This window comes from Lepisosteus platostomus, chromosome 7 (genome assembly GCF_059453375.1).
Source record: "Lepisosteus platostomus isolate fLepPlt1 chromosome 7, fLepPlt1.hap1, whole genome shotgun sequence".
Lineage (NCBI taxonomy): Eukaryota > Metazoa > Chordata > Actinopteri > Semionotiformes > Lepisosteidae > Lepisosteus > Lepisosteus platostomus.
In genome coordinates, this window is record NC_142617.1 from 79,683 (window position 1) to 98,505 (window position 18,823).

Below are 18,823 nucleotides of genomic sequence, written 5' to 3' on the forward strand. Positions count from 1 at the left end.
ATATTATTGTTAGAATCAGATCTGTACTAATAATACAAATACATTTATTTCTTATATTATCTTTCTATGTTCTCATTTTAACTGCTCGTGCAAAATGATGCCACCTTGAGACGAGTATGTTGCCATGGAAACACAAAATGAGGATTTTTTTCTATCCTGAAAGGTGCAGATTTTAAAGAAATCTATGCTAAAACTCAGAACCTGTAATTCTCTTAATATATATTTCCTTTTATTCTATAACGTGGTTCCCCAAGTGTCTTACCACAATGCCTCAGTCGTCTTTAGTACTAAACATTAAATTGTGTGATGATAATAGACTTCTGCGTTACAAACAAAATGATTCAATAGACTGTAAAACTGCAACAGTGGCTTTCAAATCATCACACACCACAACAACAAAAGACAAAAAAAACTGTAGCTAAAGTGTAATAAACTTATGTTATGATCGACAGTAAACCAATACTTCTTCAAAATAAAAATAATTAATAAACAATTATCATTAGACACGTTGTTTATACTGAATGTTATTTGAAATACTATACTACTGCTATAACTTCAAATTTTATACTACAAATATACAGTAACCTATAATAGTAGATCAGTACCAAAGACGAAAAACTAGATGTTCAAGTGGTTAAAGAAAATGACTTGTTACCAGGTGAAGCAATGTCCTGCTTCTAACCTCTGGTTCTCTGCCCTGAACAAGCTAGTCAACCTTGTTCTTCTGAGGTTCAACTGTAAGTGCCCATGCTGTCAAGGCATAGTCTGTCAAATACATAAACAACTTTCTAAAAGATAAAAACATCTAAGTCACAAAGCACACTATTCATCAGTTTCAGCCAACTCTGGTATTCTGTAGTTTGTAGTAAATTGCAAAACATATTTGTTTTGTAATGGCTTAGCGGAGGGAACCTCCCATACTTCACATACTTCTGGGTGGAACAAGCCAAAGATCTACTGCAAGGGCAATGACAGAGGAAAGAAATGCAAAATGACAAAAGCTGAGAAAACTGTATCTGTTTCCCTTCTTATACTTAGCTTTATTTAGCCATATGTACGTTCTGTTCATAAGTCCTTGTCATTATATTGAAGTTATTACCTAGGCAGAATTTGTTCACTGTATTGCAAACACTCTCATAAAGATGTTTTTTTGGGGGGTAACTAGAATTTATCACTGTTGAAGAGAGGTCACCCCAGGGTTTTAGCAATTGTATTGATTCTCTTCTTTAATAAGAAATGTTATCTTTCATTTTCTTTTTATATAAACATAAATTTTCTCTCTGTATCATGGTCAAACTTGAAACGTCTCCTTTCAGGGCTCACAAACATTTGAACCCCTGCCTTCTGTGTTCTAACTATTATATTTATCCTTTTACAACATAAAGCTTGTATTTTAAGAAAAACATCCTTTACTTTTTATTGAAATTCCAAATACGATTAGAAATAGAAACATTGCCTATGTGTATGACATTCAAATCTGGATTTAATTACTCTGATCTGAAACTACAATCTTTCTTTCGCAAGCAGCTGGAATGAGTTTATGACAAGGTAAGGTGATGCAGGCGCCGTGTGACAAAGTCTGCTTTTAATTGTTTCAGTAAATTACTTCATAATTCTTTTGTCAGGGTTTTATTTAGTTTTTGTTTTATATTCAGATTTGATTGAATAGATTTATTGATGAACCACACTTCAAAGTCATGGAACAGAGTACTGCTTTCCTAGCTCAGAGGTTTCTATAAACATATACAGTATATAATTGTTATAATCAAACTTAAAATTGTCCCTTCTAATATAAGGACTTTGACATTCATTTATTTTAGATTGAAGTTCCTTGTGTGAATTGGCATTTAAAGTTTCCTTGTTATGCTATAGTGTAAAGTACTCATGAATGGGCATGACAAAATGAAAATCTGTGTTGTTCTGCCCAGGATTAGTGATCAAAATCAAAGAAACAATTCTGGAATAATGTGAGACTGCAGAAACTACTTTGTACTATGATATGTCTAAATAGTATTTGAAATGTTAGAGTTTTTAGGATTGTAAAAATATACTTAAACTCTATTGTACATGTCATTTTATGGTTAAAAAATAAAATGGTGAAAATTTTAGGAAGGAGGACATTTTGCTTACAAAACTACTGTAACCATTGTTTTTGGCTAATGCTTATTGTCTCCATGGGAAAATTGAATTGCAAATCCCAGTTACTCTGAGTAAATGGTGCAGTTTGTGATTTGGTGTAGGGTTAGAATATTTAATGTGGCTAAAGGCTTTTTCTTTGTTAAGGAGAAATGAAGCAATTTAAGGTAAACCCACACAAGAAAGCAACACATCCCAAAACATGGGGGCTCAGTGTAGAAGCTAAGATGTTAAAATATTTTTATATTCAGATAATCACATTAATGTATTAAATCTTATTGAGGTAGTACAATATAGAAGATTTAATCTTTTTAATATCAACCAATGTTTTCTCTTAAACATCTTAAAATAATAATCTATACAGAACTGAAATATATAGGCAGGATACTTTTGGTGTGGTTTAGTTAAATAAGAATGTCTACTTTTAAGACAACAGAGAAAAATGAAACATCTTAAAGTACAAAAATATATGTGCCTTGTTTAACAAAAATGTTATGGTAAGCTTCATTAGCCATCATTAACTTGTGTTTAAAGGTAGAAAAAATGTTGATTATAAGTGCCATAATTGTCACAGACAAGTCAACTAAAGTTTTATTAAAATAAATCTTGCATTAGAAAAGTTTTATTTTATTAGACCTTAGTGTTAGTTCTTGCTTTCAATCACGTATGTGACTTTGTTATTGCATCACTGTTTGTTATACTGCACTTACACTGACTTAAAATAAAATTTAATGGAATTAAACAACTTGAAATCTGACTTTCATTAGATGTCTTTTAAATTGCAATTTTGATACACTTAAAAACTGAAATACTTATAAAATGTATTTTTTGTAGTTACAAATCAATCCAAAAGTCACACTGGCAAATACATGGTTAAATTGCGAGTAATGTCTCACAATTATTAATCAGCAAGCACATAAGGCATCAAGAAAATTCCTAATAACATGACATTGAAATTGTGAAATTACATTTGCCTGTTTTGCATGGAATGGTGTTGGTAACTGTATTGATAAACCTGTCTCCTGATTTTCTTTCATTTTCTTTCTTATGAGTTGCAGCTGTCCTGTCCAAACACCACTCTTAAAACATGGCTGATGTCCAGAGCCGCTTGTGCCCTCCGCCCAGGTCCCAAGAGCCTAACCCGTGATTTTAATTGAAAGAGCTCACAAGTTAGGGTCTCAGGGAATAGGAGAAGTACAGCAATATCCATTCGAGTACAGAGATTAACCCGGTAAACTGAGCAGTCCTCATGTTCCCATATTCCTGTGAGGAACTCCACTCCTGTAGAATTACAAAATGAGCAACTATTAGGTCTCTCTGGCTGAGGTGGCTGCAAGGGCCATACGCTGTCTGTTTTATCTCTAACACTTTCCTTCTGTCTCAGAAAAATCTCCCATCTCCTTCTTCCCTTTACTGCAGATAACTTATCCCTGCACACAGAGAGCTCACTGCAAATCCTAGGAAACAGTCTAAAAGCAGTACATTATGAGTGCAAAAAAATATAATCATTAGAAAGAAACAAGACAAAGCGTAGCCACAAGACACTTTAAAATAAATAAAGAAAAATGGGAAAAGCACAAAGAAGCCAACTCATTACGAATTTTCAGACTTTTCTTTTTCCTTCGAAGAAGCAAGGATCTAGCAACTAGCATATACCTCTTGTTCAGCAATAACTACCCTTTGTGTTCGCAGGGAAAACCCCCATTCAGATACACAGTCCTTCCTCTTTGTCCTTATTGCAACTGCAGATCGACAGTCCACATTTCTCATCTCCCAGGTCCCAGTGAAATGCGCTGACCATTGAAGGCGCTGGCCCTCTCTCCTCACTTACTGTGAAGGGAGATCTGAAATGTTCCTTCCAATGCAGTGCTTCATCTTTACGAAAACAATAAAAGGCACAGAATCCATTTCTGTCTCAGGTTTGCAATACAAAACTAGTGAAAACATATAAGATCTGGAGAGGAAAAATAAAGAAACATAGCTCACTTAATTACAGCTTTTATCTTGGAGCATCTTGGAGAGCCTTTTTCCACCCTGTTGGTGGCATGCGCTGCACGGTACAAGAGTAAGTTGTCATTCTGGCTGTAAGAGCTCATGCAGCCAGGGAACAAGTAGAGAACAGAGAGCGTTCCACTCAGAAATTAATTACATCAAGGTTTATTTTTACAATATCAAACTCTATGACTGTCTCAAAAAAGACAAAGAATCCCAAAAATCCATACAAAAGAGGAAGTTAAATTGTAATGAAATTAAATTTCCTTGCATTGGCAAAAATATGGACATGTTTAAGATCACCTGCCCTCCCCTCCTCCCCCTTCTCCTTCTACCACACATAAAGATTCATCCTTCTTAGGGAGTAAACAGCTGATTCTCCAGAGAATAAGAACCTGTCAGGTGCTATTTCTGCTTCAGACATACCTCTGGCTTTTCACTGAGGGAAGCGTTACCGTCCATCTTTCAAACAAAAAAGGGGGGCAAGAAGCGACGGATGCTGACTCAGAGTGTGGCTGGCAGAGGGGGAGTTGGAGGCTGGCATTTCCACTGCACTCATCATTAACTCACTCACAGCATCCATCACCCACTCCCACGCCGGCCTGGACTGCAGATTTACATACCGCTGCCACTCCAGCCCCCTTTTTTTTGTAGGTCAGACACATCGCCAACAACAGCACAATACAAGCAGGGTTTTCTCTCATTCCTCCATCTTCCCACAACAAGTCTCTTCGTCTTTCAACTCACTCTTTCCCTCCCCTCCCCTCTCTTTCCCAATTTGCGTGATGCTGTGTCCATTAGCACAGGAGAGAAAAGCGGCAGCACTGCACTGAGCTAGTACCCAGAAGCCTATAACCCCCCTTTGCTTTCTTTCCCTGTCCTGTCCCCCTACCCACCCCCTCCATGCACTAATCAATATGACGGTCCTCCAAAGGCAGCTGTGGAACCAGACTGGGAGACATATGCAGGCTGTCAGCAGAGCTCCACTGTGCTAGAATGTGGGACACAGACTGAGAAACACAAATTCACTCGTGCTCGTGCAGCTTTACAAGATGTTTAAACATGTAGACACAAACAAAACAGTGCAAGATCCAGGAGAATATACAATCTTTTGTCCATAACCTGTATATAAAACATATGAATTAAAGTTTTTTTTTAGAACAAGATTATTGTTAGCTGCATTAGTACATTTAGAATTTTTGCACAACAGTCATATCTTTTTGTAGAGTCTGAAAAGGCAACAAGTTAACCCCTGAGAGTCTGCTGTATATTTTCTTAAAGTACAACTGTCACACGGTATAACTATGCTGAAAACAATAATTACAAATCAAAACAAATGGATATTTATACTGTATGAAGTCAAATGAATATTTCAAACGTAATTTTGATTATTCACTCTTTAACATTGTGTCATCTTGCTTTTTGTGTTTCTGTATTTTGAAAGCATGCAGCTCACAAATGTGCATTTGTGAAAACAGCAGAAGTTTGCCTCAGGAGTGAATTTAGCCCCATCTATGAGGCACATGTGGAGGGCAATGCTGAGTGAGAAGCCCTGTGCCATTACCAAGGGCAATACAGCACTGCAGATTCAACTGGGACAAAACATGCAGAAGCAAAGCAGAAACAAAGAACACCATTCACTCTCACCACCGAATCCCCTTTATCACCAGAAACAAATTAAAAGCCGTCACTTTGTGTCTATAGCACAACATCTGCAGTAAATCATCTTTACTATAAAAAATAACTCCAGGCAATCAGCCAAATTATCTGCAATACACAAATAAATATATACTGTAAGTGACAAATGCAGTGAATATGCATTATTTTAAGAATCAAATCACATTAAAATTTAGTATTTTTTCCTCTCAAAGAAACTGCATGCACCATCTATATAAGTCCATAAACCAAATTACTTATTGCCACCCATATCATGAGGAAAGATGTATTTCTCCTTGAGTCACAAATATTGGTCTGGTAGTGGATTTTTTTTCTGTCTGAGCTCAGTCCATCCTTTCACTGTTCCAGCCTCTCTGCTCTGCCACAAGCTTGATTTCTGCACAGTAACCCACATTGCCCTGGATATATTAGTGTTACAACCCCTCCCTTGCTTTCAGACAAAAGAAGGTCTACCATTTTAATCAATGATTGAGTGCTCATAGCACACTACTTACTGATACAGTATATCTGAAGCATCTTGTTTCCAATAGCATTTTTCCCTGCTCAGAAACCACATAGCGAATTCTATTTTTTTTCATATTCAGACACATTCTGAAATAATCTCCCATTAATAAAGCATTAAAAGAAAAAAATTGTATGTAAATATCACTCATGAGTGACCAGGTTCAAGTGCATTTATTCCTGTATCTGGGGTCTCTTTAAGACCTTGGGGATCACAAACCAAATGTAATCAATAGGAGCTTTAAACTAGTAAATGTGATCAATCAGATCTGTTACTGCTGTCACAGAGTCTGAAACACTGGGCAGCTTCACATCCTCCAAACATTAACTCTTTCCAAGGCAGAGCCAGAAAGAGCAGCCTGATGTCACACATTAAATGTGACCTTCCCGTTGATGACCCTTAGGATCAGAAAGGACACTAAATCAGCAGTTTTACTTTTTGACAAACCACTCAGTTTTCGAAAAAATGCACACTTTCCATTTATCTCACATTTAATTACTTCAGCCACATTTTATGTGTCATGACATCTCCAGTTGTGATACTATCAATGTGAGCATATTAATTGATCTCCAATCTCAAACTTCTACTTTCAAAGTGGTATGAAATAAAAATATTATAATAACAAGCACTTCAAACCTTATTTTGATGTGGAAACTATATAAAGTAAAACCAACATCAAATTTTGTAAATATATTAGACACTTGAAACACAATGTCAATGAAACCTCATTTTTAAAAGAAATAAGCCACATTTACTTAGTGGCCATCAGCCATTTATCTTACATGCATTTATACATTTTAATTGATAATGATACCTTATTTTGTATCTTTGCTCCTGCAAATCCAGATTAATCAGGTTACTGTGTGCCAACTTTATTTCCAATAAATTACTCCCACTAAATAGTTTCATTATAGAAAATAAACATTTTTTCTCTCCACTTTAATAAGCAAGTGATATGCATTCCATAACTTAGCATCGTCAGCATGCAAGAAGCTTGCAAAAGATTGCTCCTTATACCAAACCAATTTAAATCAATGTAATAAATGTTTAAATGAAAAAATCAAGGAACTTTGATTTGATTTTTCAGATAGCAGTAACTTTCTTTGCACAGTGCCTGCAGGAAAGAGACATGAATTTAATCTTCTATTGACTGGCTGTGTTGTCTGACTGCCTCTCTAAAACTCTGTTCTGAAGTACCCTTTGGAGAGTTGATCTTCTCCGATGGAAGAAAGTTCAAGGTAAAGGACATTTATGTGGCTCTCTGAAATTTGTTTGCTCACACTTTGCCTCTGCAATACTCTCAGCATTTGATAAATGCTGAGTTTGTAACTCAACGACTAGGAAAATATTTTTTTACATTCACTTCAATGTCATTAACATTCATAATGAATAGACCATGCAATAACTGGATTACATTTTTTTACAGTCTCTTTTTTCTCTATCAGGTGAATCATGGACAAATTCAAAACATGAATTTAATTTATATAACACTTAAAAGAGATGATAGGCAATGTTTCTGAATTCTGGTGCATACATGAATAGGAAATTTAAATGTGTACACTGCAAGGTAAATTGGAATTTATTTTTATATATTTCTTATTACAACTAAAACAAGTACATTTGCCTTTTCAGATTGTTTTTTTTATATGATAGTTAATTGTTTCATTAGAGAAATGTATAGAAACTACATCAAATACGCTCACTGTATCACTCTTGCAACAAGAATGAGTCTAATAATAAAATACAGCATGTTATTCTCTTCCAACCTTGCTTGTGTTTCTGAATTAAATAATTTGTTACCCATGGACAAAAGGAATAAAGCTTTCATTTTGTAGGATTTGGTCATCATTACCATGCCATCACTGACCTCAGACATACCTTGGGTTAGTAAATTCAGACACCAACCTGAGGGATAAAGCAATTGTATAGCCACCCGAAAACATAATCAACCTTATTTCTCTCATTTCAGAACTTTGGCACAGAACTCTCTCACTATTTAATTAAGTTGATAGCAGCTTGAGAGATCAAAAGTATAAACATGCATGTATTAAGGCAGCAAGATTTACTTAATTTATCAATATTTTCATGAGTCACTTTACAGATTCAACAGATTCTGAAGTCAATGTTTTTGTCAACTTTTTTCTCTGAAATATTTGGTTACAACAAAATTAATTATATTAATACTCAGGCTTATAACATTAGTATATACATAAGTATTATACTGTGTATCATTGCTGTAGACAAGAATGCAATATCTCCTTCCAAAACAAATCACACATTTACAATACATACTTACAAATGATATGGAATTGCTCAGTTCCCCAGCAACAAAATATTTGTGAATCCATTCCAGCCAAAGGGTTAATGGTAGAATCACAAAGACAGAATCACAAAAAGTATTAATAACTCTCCTGTTGTGATATGCAAGGTGAAAGCCGAAGCTGAAGATCCTGCCCCAGCCCCTACATTTCCAATCGATGTTATTGATTTCTTTCAAGGGTCAAAGGGCATACCAGTAGTTTTATTGATCGGAGAAACTGCCTGACGCAGCAAGCAGTGCGCCAGCTCCAGACAGATCAATGACACCTCTGTCTGCAGTGTATATATTATGGTTATTTATTAGACCTAAAGCTGATCACTTTATTGTATAATTATCCACAGAAATGTCTGAGTACAATTACCATTAATCTATGAAAAAATGGAGACTCTAGAGACTCTAGTTGTGCTACTTTCCCTTTCATTTCCTCGTTGGTTCATAATGGAATAAATGTCTTTTTTCCCTGGAACTAGTATTTGTTTTGTCACAAAATGTTTCTGTGAGTTCTAGTCCCACTTTTGTTCAACATCCATTGATGGAGTCTTTAAACCTGCATGATCCAAGGAAAAACATAATAAAAAGTCAATGGAAAAGTATAAAAATCTGAAACTTACTCACTAATGCCTAATATTATCACAGCTGGGATAGATAATCCCAGCATGATATATCTAAGAAGTTTTTTCCAAAAGACTTATTTTGACTCCAAAAGACTTGTTCTACATTTTTGTTGCATGTCCTATAGTCCTTTAAGACGCCATAAACTTTATAACTAAATGAGTTTTCTCCACTTGTAACTAATTCACAGATTATGACCTTTATTTTCTTATTAAAACTCAACATTATGAAGTGTTTAAAATGCGTGTAGTGTACAGTAGAATCGATAACACAAAATAGGAAATAAACAGAAGACTAGTTTAACATATTACGTGGCACCAAAGCTTTAACTAATGATAAATATTCTGTTCTGAAACTAATGCTTAAAAACATAATGTTTTGGAAAAGAACTAATATAAAAATTTAAGAAAATCCTTGAAACATTTTAAATCTAGGCCAGTTTTCAAATCCAAAGATATGAATTTACATCATGTAATTATGATTGATTTGAATACTGGATGTCTTTCTTCTCTTCTCCAGCTAACCTTACAGAGCTCAGAGAAAACAGTATCATAAATGCTTTCAGAATCCCACTCACAAGGCTTCAGCATGGTTAAACAAAGAGTCCTCTTTCTCCACATCTAATCTGGTAATTTATTTTTTCAACCATCACATAAATCGAAACACAGCTGTAACCAATGACTTGCAGCCCCAGTGCCTGCCAGCTGGATTGGGTTCTGCTGAAGCAGCAAGATTATTAACATTGTTCAGTTCAGTACATCTGGAGAAACCATTTGGGTTCAGAGGTGAAAGAAAAGCTCTTTAAATAAACTCAGGCAACAGCAGAAATTGACTGTTTTTGCCCTTATTACTCTGAATGGCAAAAAAGGAACTTGCACAAAGTCCATATGCCCAGGCCCTATATTTTCCATTGTTTATGTTTGGCATGTGCATGTGTTCTAATTTGTTATATATAGTGATATAGTGTTAAACCAATAACACACCAAACAAGACAACCTGGGGCACATTACAGGATGCCTTAAGAACCTAGTCAATTTAGTTGTTTTCTGATTATCATTTTTACTTATTTTATTTTCAGAAAAGGTGTTGTATTGTAAATACTTTAAACAATTGAAAAGACAGCACATATTTTCATAAAAAACACATTAAAACTAAGTCACATGTTACAATTACAATACAATTTTATTTTAAAACAAATTTCAGTAAAAAGGTCCCACCATTTTAGTTCTAAAAGCAGCAAATTAAAATACTAAGGTCCCACTGAAACTTGAAATATTTAAATTTGGCTTGGTTCAATCAATCAAGGTTTATTTATCAATGCAAAAAACGTACAGCATACAGCGGTGTTGTCAGCAACTAAATGGTTTTATCCGCAAGCTCATAAAGTAAAGTGGAAGGACAGATGTTTATAGGAATTAGATTAAGATTAAGATACAATAAATTACACAATTGCAATGTACAATACAATTTACAGATTGTGCATAAGTAACAGAAGGAGATATGGTATGATCGGAGGTATTTAGTGCTGTTCGTATGTGTCCTGAGCGTGCAAGTGACAGGAGGGTGTCGGTGCACAATGCCAGTTGATTTAAGAACATAGACCCTGTTCTGCATAAGGTTATGTGGGACTATGGATCTTTAAGGAATATGTAAAATCAAACAGAAATGAAGTACAAGATTATGTTTTAGTACAGGATGCATTCAATTTAGAACACTGGCTTGGTTATAGACCTAACTGGGGCCACAAATAGCAGACATACAAGTGCTGAGGCCAAAATGTGACCTCCAGATGGCAGCAACTAGAGCACAAGCCATGATGGTTGATGCTGTGAACTAATTGTGATATGGCTGATGTTACACCATGAAATAAGAAAGCAGAAATGAAAACATCAGGTAACAACTACAAACAAGCAAGAGTGCTGGTGACCCAACAACAAGTGGGTTACTCATTGGGGTTTCCGTACTGAAGACAGGAGCAACAAGAAGGGGAGGGGGGGAATAAAGGGAGATGGTCGGGTTTGCTGTTAGCATAATCAGAAACAAGATTCACAAATAAAGAAAGAGTAAAGAAAAGGTTCTGTTTAATGAAGCATAGTGAACATTTGAAAAAAAGAGCACCAAAACCAACATGATTTTCTGGAGTTTGGCTAGCATGTTGCCAACATGGGCACAGTACATATTTTGGAAATACACAGCAAAGACTGCTAGGATAAGTGAGCAAATCATCAAGTGCAATTAAGAGCTTTTATTTTCTCAAGGATTTTTGTGAAGACCTCCAAATGATTAACACAAACTTAAATCAAATAAGTTACTAAATTAAGAATTATCAACATTAAGTTATCAACATTAAGAATGTTGTTGTGAAGAAGTCTTCACACCCGAAGAACGCTCCACAGCTGAAACATGTTTCTTTTCTTCTCTTTTTAGCATGGAATAAGCCTTTACTTGTTCCTAAAACAAATGGTGCAAAGTATAAATATTATTGTTTTTGTTTATTGTTTCATAGATATCCATAATCTCCTTAAGCCTTGCTGCTTGAAATGTATCCAGGTCTCCAGGGGCCATTTCTACTTTGAATGGTTGTGCCCTTAAATATCCTGCATCTCATTCATTACACTGTGGCTGTGTTGTCTGTGTTAAGCTGCTGTTGCACTGCAATATAGATAGATCAATAAAGTATCTATCTATCTTGGGAAGAGGTCCACTTCAACACTTAAACTGGTGTTAACACCTTGGGTTTCAAGTCTGAAACAGTTTTTGGTCTTAATTTTCTTTCTTCAAAAGTCAATTTTTCAAAAACCAGCACAAGACAAGACCCATATTTTTTTCCACTGATTCTCCAGTATGTCTACTTCTTTGGAAATAGTAAGGCTTGTCTGAAAGAAATAAGGTAAGGCATTTGGTTTTATATATTTTTGCAAGGTTTTGATTTTGTGTTGATATTTGTACTGACAACCATTTTCACATTAGTGAAATGAAGGAGTAACAACAAGTAAGGTCAAGTATTTCATACGTGGTGTACTGCTGTAGAAATAAATCCTTTGCTGTTTTACAAGATGGGGCTTTTGTTCATTTGTTAAATTTTTTCACACATAAAGGGCACATTTTTCACTTTGACTGGCCAGCAACACTGTAAAGTACTGAAAGGTAATAAGGGGACTAACCTGGGTTCTCACTGGGCCACTCCATCATTAGTGAGATATACCTTGAATTGCTTTGGGGATTTACTAGGCCTAATGGGCAGCAGGAGATAATTGTGTACATGAACAGCTACCTCTTTGAAACAACACAAAGATTTACGGTTCTGAAACTAAAGAAACTGTTCCATTGACACAGATTACCACATAAGAGCTCTTAATTTGATATACTTTGATACAATTTGAAACTCCATTTTGGGGAAATGAAAAGGTCACATTTGCTCTCTGACTCTTTGGCTGTCATGGAGAAGAATTCATGGTTCCTTTTCTTCAAATGTTTAATGTTGCTAAAAAATGCAGAATGATTCTATATTGATGCAGCTGAATCCTCCTGTGTCCCTCAATGTGGTAGTCCAAGTGTTTATCAGTAATGAACTGATTTAAAAATGAAGCACAACAAAACCAGCACAGACATCTAGTCAGCATGACCCAGGTATATAGGGAAAATCTCTGATCCCCTTTGGTCTATAATATTTATACTGTATATTTAAGGTTTTTGTAAACTGTGGCTTGTAGCCAGGGAACTCCCAATATCACTCACTTGCTGAGATTGGCCCATCTTGTACAATACGTTTTTGATTTATTTATCATGAAAATACAGTTCAAGTGAGTGCCATTATAAGTAATGAAGCTTTTACTCTATAGACCCATATCCTTTAATTTCCTATAAAGTTGGACTATATAGAGATACAATGCTCTCTAAAAGTATTGGGACAGTGAAGTCTAAACTTTGAATTTTACTATGAGCTCTAGGAGTAATTTTTCATTTGAAAAACATGACCTATAAGTATGACTCAAGTATTTTACTTTTAATAAAGTCCATTCAGTTCTTGTGTGGAACCTTTTTAATTTTGAATGAAAAAAGTTATTGGAACAATTGTCTCACAGGTGTGTCTTGTTGGCCAGGTGTTTGTTTCGGGATGATTAGGCACTCATAAAACATTCTATCACCCTGTCTTGTTTTGATTTTAGTGTTTGTGATCTTTAGTAAAAAGTCAAAGAGAAAATACGCTGAAGGAAAAAAAAACATCAAGGAGAACCATAGCAAAGAAATTAAGCAAATAAAAATCACCACTTTGGGATATACAGAAAAAGAAAAAAACAGGTACTGTATCGTTAGCAATAATTTAAGGCTGGGATTATGAAGAGAAACATATTCACTTCATGAAAGAAACATTATCAGAGCTGTCAAAGAAAACCCAGAAAAACCCTAACCCTTAAACTGTCAGTTAAATGATCAACTACAGCACCTCCTGAGCACAGGGATGAAGGTATCAAAATCCATTTCTCAGAAGACTAAGACAACAGAATTATAGACGCTGCAATTGCAAGATGAAAATCCCTCATCAGCACCAAAAAAGAAATGCAAGATTAGAATGATCTCAAAAGTACAAAGATCAACTAGTAGAGTTCTACACCAGAGACAAATTCCACTAAACTCAAAGAAAGCTTAAAGGGTGGAGAAAAAAAAAGAAAGTGCATACTGTATAATAAGGAAGAGTACCACCTGATTTGTGAAGAACAGTGGAAGTAATGTATTGACTCATTCATTGTTTTTTCTTGAACTGGCTCACTCTCCTGTATTAACAATGTAAATTGTCTAATAATGGAAACAACAGCATGAATTCTAAAAGATACAGTGAAAAATCTTGAAGAATGGCCTAGTCAAGCTCCAGATTTAAACCCAATCACATTTGCATTATACTGCACAAGCGTAAAAAAAAATGTCAGAACACCTAAAAACTCACCAGTAATTCCAACTGGCAATAGTAAAGGCTCAGAAACATGATTACCCAAAGAGTTTGGGAAAGTCAGTGGATCATAGACTTTGCAGACATTGCCTCAAATAGATACAGTACATTATTTAAACAAATACTAGCTTTCACAAACCTAAATTTACTAAATTGTCCCAACACTTATGCTCTGGGTTAAAAAGTATGTTTTGTTTTGATATGATGATATGAACAGTATGTAGTATGGAATTACCCAAAATTAGAATGTATATTATATTGTATTTATGATTCATATTAATCTCTCAATACTTTTATAGGTCACTATATTACTGATAGAAATTGGAAGGTACTGTAGCTTCTCTATGAATTTAGGCTTTTTTAAAGGAAATTGATAAGTTTGGATTTTGAGACAGTCAATTACACATACAATTGAAACGTGCATTATTTAATTTAATTAATTAGACATTAAGCTGTCAGTTACATATAATAGCAAGACTGTGAAATTCAAGCTAACCCTTTTATGTTATTATCCATTCGGTTGTAAGTAAAGTAAAAACCTGTAAGATTTTGAAAATACTGCAAGATTCAAAAAGTTTTAGAAAACAAAGTATATTACTGATACACTAAAAAAATGCAACTCAGGTCTAATTAATTTGATTAAATATTTACACACAGATGAACAATATGGTAGAAAACATGAAAAGTAGATCAAAATATGTTTAAGCATGAAAAATGACATACTGTACCTTCCAAAGTATTGCGTAGTGAGTTTAAACTCCCTCATTCAAGATAAGCATTAATATAATCTTAGCAGTGTTGATGCATAGCCCAGTCAGCCTCTAGATGGTCTGCTGTATGTATTTCACCACTCCTCCCGTGCAGCTGCAGCCCGTTAGTGAGGTTGGCTGGTTACTTGTATCCTGTCGCTGGCTTTGTAGAGTTTTTTTCCCCACTTTCTCTGTGTTCTTACTTAAAATGAAAGGACATTTGCTGTTTATGTTCAGGCTCTGCAGTTCTGGAAGTATCTGCCAGGTCAAGTTAGATTGACTATTCTAAATAGTATATTGACTATTCTAAGTGTTATATTAAAAAGATTCCGTATTTTTAGCCTGTCGGTATACTGTATATCATTCCTAGAATCAGTCCTAGAATGTAACAGGTTGCTTTGGTTACATTTAAGGATGGGTTATGTACTGTACAAATAGTAGTAATTCAAACAAACAAATGTCTTTATCAGGTCATTTGATATTTCGATTGACAGTAAGGTTAATAATAGGTTTTTTTGCAATAAATATCAGATGTTTAAATGATATTAAAGCATGCGACTATGTTTTTTTTTCCAGTCATTGCAATGCACCCTACCACAATATTGCTATTCTATCTATCTATTCTATAAGTGCAGGTTTCTCTGTATGTAGTCAAGTGCTATTAGGTTTGTTTATCACAACAGTCACTCTGCTTTAATCCACACCCAACGTGCTGACCAGGACCTCCACGTGTGATTCACAGTGATGCACAATGAATTTAATGAAAGGGAAATTTAAAGACAATAACGTTTAAATGAACACTGAAGCACGACTACAAACACTACATTTTTATAAGGAATAGATTATGAAAAAGCAATACCTATTTTATTTATCTTTATAAAGACAAATATGTACAAAGAAGCAATAGTACGTACTCAGACTATCTTAGCAAAGATCCTAAAGGGACTGTAATTAGAGTACATTAAATATTTAGAATTTGCATTTCAGCCCAGTATCACACTTAATCAGCACCATTCATCTGAAGGACACATTACAAATGTTTTATAATTAAATAAATATCCAATTAAACAATTACCAAAAATGCATTGCCTTATAGTTGGTATCATTAAGAGCGTTAAGAAAAACCAAATTTTTGGAGCTTGCCAATCTCTGTTTCATATATAAGAGTGACGAAGACTTATTACTCTTATTACTCTGATCAAGACATATATTGAACCAGGTTGTTAAAGGAGGAATTAAGCACTAAACCACCACATGACCCATTAGCTTCAAACACGAATTTTCCATTATGGGACCAAGATAGTACGGTGATCAAAGAAATAGAAATAACACTGAACACACTGAAGCCCAAAGCACCAAGAGTCGATGACGAAGAGGAAGGGTTATGGTCACTGTGGACTTGGTGATTCTCACTGGAACATGATATTCAAGGATACAGCTGAAATTCACTCCAAAAAAATTATCAGGCCTAGAAGAATAAGAATTACACTGCCGATTTGTAGGATACCACTGATTGAAGTAAATGCATACATTTTCATCCGAAGCCAAATGTGGAAGAGGACCTGGTGCGACCATAAATGTTTGGCAGAGACCACATTAACAAATGTAATGAGTTGAAGACAAACCAATTGGAGGTAAGGAAGTATGTACAGAAGAATTTGAACATGGACATAAAGGGAGAAAATCTGACAAATTACATCAAAGAAAAAATAATCAAGGATGTACTGTACAACAGTACAAAAGTTTCAGAGCATATGGCCAGAACGTCTGTGTATATTGAGGATAAAATGTATTTATTTTAACATTATAACTGGTAATATTAAAATTCTTAATACAGACACTTTTTGTTAAAACATATATTTCATTTTTTTCTTTAAACTATTTTGAAATCTTCTCTATATAATGTGGTAGTACACCAGATTCAGACAGGGCAGAAGCACTTTTCTGAATTGCATATCCCAGAAAGCTGTGGGAAGTGACCTGCTGTCCTCAGTCACCTGACAAGCTGTTGAATTACAATTGGTCAGGCGATAGTCCAAAAAGCAGGAAGTAAAGGTTTCAAATTGTTTGTTGCTCCCCAGACACCAGATCTTGTGGGTGCAACTTCACCAGAGGGAGAAGTAGAAACCCTTAGTTTTGAAGTCTCAGAGAGACATATGTTTGACAAGAGTCTCAGGGACCCATTTTGAAAAACCGGTGAGAAGCTTATTTTACATGTTTTGATAGAGAGGCCCTTTAAGAAGTCTAACTAGTAGCTTAAAAAGGAACGTATGGCTTTCATTTTGTTTTTGATGGCTGTTTTGATTTCCTACACTCACCTAAAAGGTTAATTCGAGACTAAATGGTTATTTTAAAGTCTTAAATATTTTATTTCCACAAAACATAACAGACATGCCGACTGTGGTTTTATTAAAAAGGTGGGAGGAGTTTCAACAATATAAGGCTGGCTCCAATTCAGAGCAAGCACTTCTGTGACAGAATGCCCTTATTAACCACTGCCTATATTGTTTCAATATAATTTAATTGCTCTGTGTTTAATTGTTCTGTGAATGGATTTCAATATTTATGGCTTTTTTATCTACCTTTGGTCATTTTGAACTCCAGAGAACCCTGTGTGTTAAAACAAAAGCAGTTTTGTTTTAATTGTGTGCTTAATTGTTTCCAAGATACACTGAAGAGGTTCCCTGAGAGGGGACACGTGACTATACCTGAAAGTGGCGTCAACTACTATACTTTACTCAAAAAATGAACTACCCAATAGAAGGCCCCTTATATATAAGGATTGACATTAATTTGGCAAAAAACACAGGTGAAGACGTCTCTTGGTAAAGGCCAAACCAAGGATGATTGAATAATAAAATTACTGAAACATACAGTAGTTACATTGTGAAATTATTTCCCAGGGGTAGGAGGTTAATTGTCCAAACTAGATTCCGAGTAGGCTGATTGGATTCTAGGCAAGTGAAGAGAGAATGAATAAGATCATGACGAAAATATGATGAATTGCAGACAACAAGTGTCATCAAGTATAACCATAGAATACAGATATAAAGAAAGCTTTTCCACTGAGCTATTTTGTGCATTATTAGAATATAACATTGAAAGCAGTAGTACATAATGAATTCTGAACATTGTTTATAAAAGATATAGAACAGTGGTTCTCAAACTGTGGTACGCGTACCAGCAGTGGTACGCGGAGCGCCGCCAGCTGGTACGCCATATGATCCATAGAACTGTGTTGTGTGTGCTGAAAAATCGGGACGGTTTTCATATTTTCGATTTTAATACGCGTCGAATACGCAGCCTATGTACTGCGATACAGTGCGCGCTAATACGTCAGTGGACACAAGAGATACTCTGTAATTTTATACCTCTCTATAGGAATGCGCGCTATGGACGAAGTGACCAATTGTATTTAAAAAAAACTTTCTCCAGCAAATAGGGAGGTAGGAGAATGTGCGTGATTTTGGAACAATGCCAATGTTGTAAACACAGGAATGCATAGAAATACGTGCTACTAACGCTTGTAATCTTGTGAGCACAGGAAAGCATGATAGATAACAAAAAATATTTAAGAACAGTTCTAAGTTAATTTGAGAAAAATACACAGAGTGTCTCTGCGTTTCGCTCCCATGCGCATGAAATAAAAACTTAAAATAAATACGGAAATAAAAACGGAAACGGGGAAAAATGCAAGCTTGCGGATTGCTAAAGCAGGTAAGCTCCACACTATTTTTGAAGAACCTTATTTACCGTTGGCAAAAGAGCTGACACGTATTATGTGTGGAGAAAAAGCTGCTAAACAGCTCGACCTGCTGCCCCCCTGAAAGACAGTCACTCGTAGAATTATTGAAATTCTATCAAAAGTACGCTGATAGAGCGCGTTA

At 35.2% G+C, this 18,823-nt stretch overlaps 1 long non-coding RNA gene across 3 annotated transcripts in view; it reads right to left on the bottom strand.

Moving 5' to 3' along the window:
• LOC148657695 (uncharacterized) overlaps positions 1-18,823 on the bottom strand; it is a 49,881-nt gene that overhangs the window by 18,931 nt on the left and 12,127 nt on the right. The gene's annotated exons all lie outside the window — the stretch shown is intronic.